We start from the raw sequence: 5,502 nt of genomic DNA on the forward strand, positions 1-5,502 counted from the left end.
GGTAGCTCACTTCTTCCACCCTGGTGTTTCTTGACATGGAAAAGCACCACGCTGGCTCGGGGGAGGTGGATAAAGGGCTTAGGTGATAATGGAAATTAGGGTAGTGCCAACCCCAAGCATTCAGAAATCCTGAGTCAGACCTGCAGAAGTCATGAGGTCTTTAAAAATAAGAAGGATGATACTCTTTTTATTTCCTTGCTGCCATCTTGGACTTTAAGATACACGAGATACTGCATGTACACATTCTTAGACTTTTCAAACACAGGGAGTAGATTCTTTCTTTGATGCAACCATAAACCGAGATTTTCATGCACGATTCCTGGCCACCAGCCCCAGGTGAGCAGGGCGGTCCCTGAGCCGCAGGCACCCGGAGCCGGTGGGTGGGTGAGCTCCCAGGCTGCCCATCCACTGGAGTGCCACACACGCCAGTTTGGGTCACATCCTGCTCTGGACCCTGCCAAGTCGGTCATCCTCGGGAAATACTGCTTCCCCCGACTCTGCTGATTTAATTTCGCAAACCCTCTGAAGAGCAAAACCTTCCATGAACTGTTAAAAGTTTCAGATTACAGATATCTCCTCTTGGCCTTATGGTTGATCAGAGTATGCCCATACATATTCTTTATTATGCTGTTGAAGCTCTTTAACAGAGCCGGAAAATTGGCTATTGGGAGATGGTTCCAGCTCGGCATAGCTAACGGTCCAAGAGAAATCACAAGAATGATTGCATAGGGGAAAATCTGCAGCTCAGCACATGCAGACCTGCCAATATATACACGCAGATCTATATCCTGGACTGAGATATGCAGCTTTTTACTGCCCTAACTGAAGCGCCAACGTTCTTCTTCCCTCCCTTCCTCTCCTGTGTATCTTCACATAGCTCAGCCTCACGCAAGCCTGTTCAAAAGCCTACTAAAAAAACCAAACAAGCACTGATTTCAGGTGGATGAATACTTGATTCTGAGCCAAAATCACTTTGCCTTGCACACTACTTCTGTTTTGCCTCGTGAGTAATTATATGTGCCTGTTAACAACGGGCTAAGCAGCTACGGCCCCATTTAGGCAGGACCTGGCCATGTCAGTGCAGAGGGCCTTGGTGGGTTTCCATGCTGGTGGTACAGTCTCTGCAGCCCTGAAGATGTAAATGCCTGTACCAGATGTCAGGCGAAGGGGTTTGTGTTAGGCCCTCCTGTGGACGAGGAACAAAGTTATTAGCTAGTGAAAGGACTTTTGAGCTAGATTTTATTGCAATTTGTTCGGCACAGAGAGAGGCACAATTCTAGTTGGTCTCTGCAAGTGAAATTATTAACACTCTCTAACACCAGATGCGATCACGCAGTAGAGCTGGTCCATTTTCTGACCAGCCATAGTGCAAGGTCAGCAGCCGGCAGTTCTGGGCAACTGGGGAAGGTGCACCATGGGCTGAGGTACATGCAGCAAACCGGCTGGCTTTCCTCTGCCAAAAAGCTGCCAGGGAGCTGGGGATTCAGGGCTCTCCATGCCCTGTGATGGACATAATTATTTTCGGGAAGTGTTAAAAGCATGGTGAGATTCACTCACCCCGACCTCACTGGTTTATCCCTCTCATGAACATCTCAGACCTCTGAAATAACCCCGGGCAGGTCAGCAGCTCTGACCTTCAGCTGGGCAATGCCGTAGGCATAACCTCCTCCATACAAACCCCCAGCAGGAAGGACCTCCCCAAACCTCATCTGCCACCGTGCAGGCACTCCTGCCCCTTTGCCGCAGGCGTTGGCAGTCATGTAGCCCTGCCCATGGTGGGACGCCCTCAGAAAGCTAATCGAACCATGGCCCCAACCAGTCATCACCACGCCTGTGAGCCCCCAACGCTGGTCAGGATACCCGTTAGCTGACACCAGCCACCACCGCTGCCTCGTCTCCACGTCCTGCACCGCGGTTGCTTCCCTTAGGCTTGCAGGGCGTGATCTCTGGGAGAGAAACGGCCTTTTTGTTCCGTGCTGGCGTGGTGGCTAGTTCTGAAACGGATTCTCTTCAGCTGGAAGTGTGTTGCTCCCGTATTTATAGAAAGTTGCAAAAGAAACTCATGGCGGGAAATCTTAGCTGTAACACTAATGCAGATAATAGCAATAAAATTAAGCCTTCCATTAGAGCAGGCCAAATGCCTGCTCTAAATGACAGCAATAAGGAAATGGATATGTATTTATATGGGTATAACATATAGTCATATGTGGGTGAGTGTGTCTGAGCCGTATTTCAGACGTGAGGAGGATGCTACTTAGCATTGCATCTATGGCAGGTCTAATGGCGATTCTCTTCCAAGATTTGTATTTTGGAGGATGTTCAAATTAAAACCTACTCTGATAACACGAGGTGTTTTAACTTCCACAATATGAATGCATGACATAATTCTTGAAAGCCTAATAAATTAATCTTAGAATATTTTATATAACTGGAAAATCTGCAGTTTAGAAACAAAAATCCACTCTGTGTGCGGCATTTTCAATACAAGTTCATGTTCTGCTTCACTTATTAATGGGCATGTGTGCAAATGCAAAGGCTTTCCCTAAATCAACACTGTATTGCGCAGACCAGTAGCCTGTACAGAACTATTGCCAAATATGTTACATGGAACTTTTCCAGTGTTTCAATTTAATTATGCAATTTCTGTGTACATAAATTTAAATTTAGCAAATTCACCTCATGGCAATGTAGAACTCTACAGTCAGTACTTTAGGGAATATTTGGTGTTAATGTCTTACATAATGTCTTAATTACATTCATCCCAGCGCTGGCTGACCTGGAGGTTATTCTCTCCGCTTTTCCAAGGAAAGTGTCATACTTGGCTATTTAAAAAAGAGAAAGTACGGGCCATGCAGCATGCCCTACAAGTTAAGAAACTCAGGCTCTGGCAGGGAAGGAGGGAGAGCGTGTTCACCGGTACAGATGCTGAACAGAAAACACACCGCCTGCAGCCTGCTCGTGTTCAGGGCTCAATCCTTGCACCTGCTAAAAGAAAACAAACACTGATTTCAGCGCTGTAGTGGCAGACCCAGCTATCAAAGAGCTGAAAAGCCTGATTTCATTTGTTGTGGCGTATGTTCTAGAGGAGGGTGGGGGGAGCAAGTTATCAAATCGTAATTAATAATGAAGTTGTAGATATTTTAATGCATTCTCTCAGTGCATGGCAACTGTCAGGTCCCAAGCAGCTCTAGAATCAGCACTAATGAATAAACTCTGACTTAAAATAACCATATATTAGGTTCTCTAACTGCTGCGACTGACAGGAGTACTAACCCTTACCTGTACGACTCCATTTCTTTTTAGTATTTCATACAAATGGAAATCCTTTAGCATGAGACTGAAGACAACATCATGAAAACAGGAATATGGTTGTCTATTAAGATGCAAAGATAAATGTAAACTGTTTGCATCATTTTCTCTTCTTTGAGTTACAAATTTCTTGCTGTCAGGAAAAACCTTTTCATCTTCCTTGAAATTCATCACTATGGCACTCAGTTGACAAATATATTCAGCACAGTAGTGTATTTCCCAGAGATTCCTGTCTTCTGCCTCAAGCACTTTATTCCTTTAGATGATAAAAGTATTTATCTGAGAAGCGTTTACGTACATGTCTGTGTGGCTGTAGACTGACGTACACCATCAAAGTATTCAAAAAAATCGTACTTCAAGAAAAAAACAGCTTTAAAGATGGATATCCTTTATGGCAGAATCTTTATTCCACTATGGATGTACAGTGATCATCCTTCCACTACGTTTGGATGATGAAATGCTCTCTGTTGTAGCAATTAAGGAGCCTGTAAGTGTATTTTATGAACTTGAAAGTTTTATCTGAGGTTCTCAACGTGTGGCAATGCAGCTGCATTACAACATGTGTATGTGTAACAGGCATTTACATAGAACGGCAGCAGGCAATAAATTATTACTAGGTGAGAATACATATACCTAGTTGCTGCATTTTGGTTTATTTTGCAGTCTTGAGGGGAACAAGAGCTGAGAAATTTGACCAACAACTGCAGCAACTATGGTAGTGGTAGAACAAGCTTCATCTTCATCTCCACCGTTCTTTACAGGACACACTCTCCCCATTTTCATGGCACCTACTCCTGCAGTACCAAGAGTGAAAGGGGAACACGTGAAAGCAGAATCCCAAATTGCCCTCCTTTCTGGGCTCACGTTGCATTTCACGTAGCTGATTTTCAGAGGTCTCATTTCAACCGGAATCTGGCTATTTGAAGAAATGCCTTTTCCTTCACCCTCCTACCTCAGCCCCGGTGACCACTTAAGTGCTTTGTAACCAAATATGTAAACTCTATGCTGGAATCACTTTGCCCACAATTGAAACCAAACCACTCTGAAAGCAAAAACTCAGGATATAGTCAATAAGGCACCTCTAGCTCATCAGGAGAGGAAATTTATGTATGCAGAAATCCTCTAAACGAGAAGCTGGCTGGGATATTAGAATTACATCATCTGTCATCTGAAAAAGTAAGGGGTTCAGGTGGTCAGAAACTTCTCCTTCAGAAGTCAGAACTTTTAGTTTGCTTCTCATGTAAAAACCAGCATGTTCACGTCAACAGTCCCACTACTTCCACTAACTATTCCATTTAATACTTTGCTAGAGCACCGGTGAAATGCATCGCTAACAAAATAACCCTGTGTAGCAGGTCACGTAAAACCTCCTAACAAGCCTTTTATGGTGCATTAAGCTTTCAGCTAGCCAGGATGACTGTCCAAAACTCATTCCATTTTGTGCTTCACTTTGGGTGTTACTCTTTGAAGAACTGGCCGAGCCTGAAAAAATAATTTGCAAGATCACATCCCACTGGAGTTTCCAGTTGGTCAATACCAGCCATTCTGAGGTACAATAAGCACGGCAAAAGGATATTTTGAGGCATTTGTTTATTTATATCAACAAATCCAAACAGAATATGTTGTTAAATAAATAAAATATTAATAAAATATGCTGTTTTCTTTCTATAAAGAAATAGATAACAAAATATTCTATTATATAAACACTAATTCTAGTTGATGTGAGAAAGTATAAGGGTGCTGATATTCACAGTGTTTTAAGGAGGAGTCATCTTGGGATGTATAAATACCAGAAAAATGTTAATTATGTTTTTTCTTTCTCTTTCCTTGTCTCAGTTAAGTTTAAAGGTACAATTTATTCCTTTAATTTTTATTAGATTCATTTTGGCTTTACAGCTATTCAGAATTAATAGTCTTTTATGATCACATTCCCAAAGGTGTACAACTTCTTTTCATTAATATTTGGACAGTTTTGAGACTTATTAAAAAAAGAAATCATAAGAAGATTTGGGATAAAATTCTCCTCTGTGTAAAAGTCAGCCCAGAGCCCAGGGTCCTTTATACCCTTCTTACACCCCTTTTAGACTCTGTCCTAAAAAACTGCTGAAGAAGATAGACTTAATTTTATGGGGAAAAAAAGTTGCATGTTATTTAAACTAGAAGAAACGTGAAGCGAACAAGATTTCTAATATG

Source organism: Egretta garzetta, unplaced genomic scaffold, assembly GCF_000687185.1.
Source record: "Egretta garzetta isolate BGI_Z169 unplaced genomic scaffold, ASM68718v1 scaffold94, whole genome shotgun sequence".
Classification (NCBI taxonomy): Eukaryota; Metazoa; Chordata; class Aves; order Pelecaniformes; family Ardeidae; genus Egretta; species Egretta garzetta.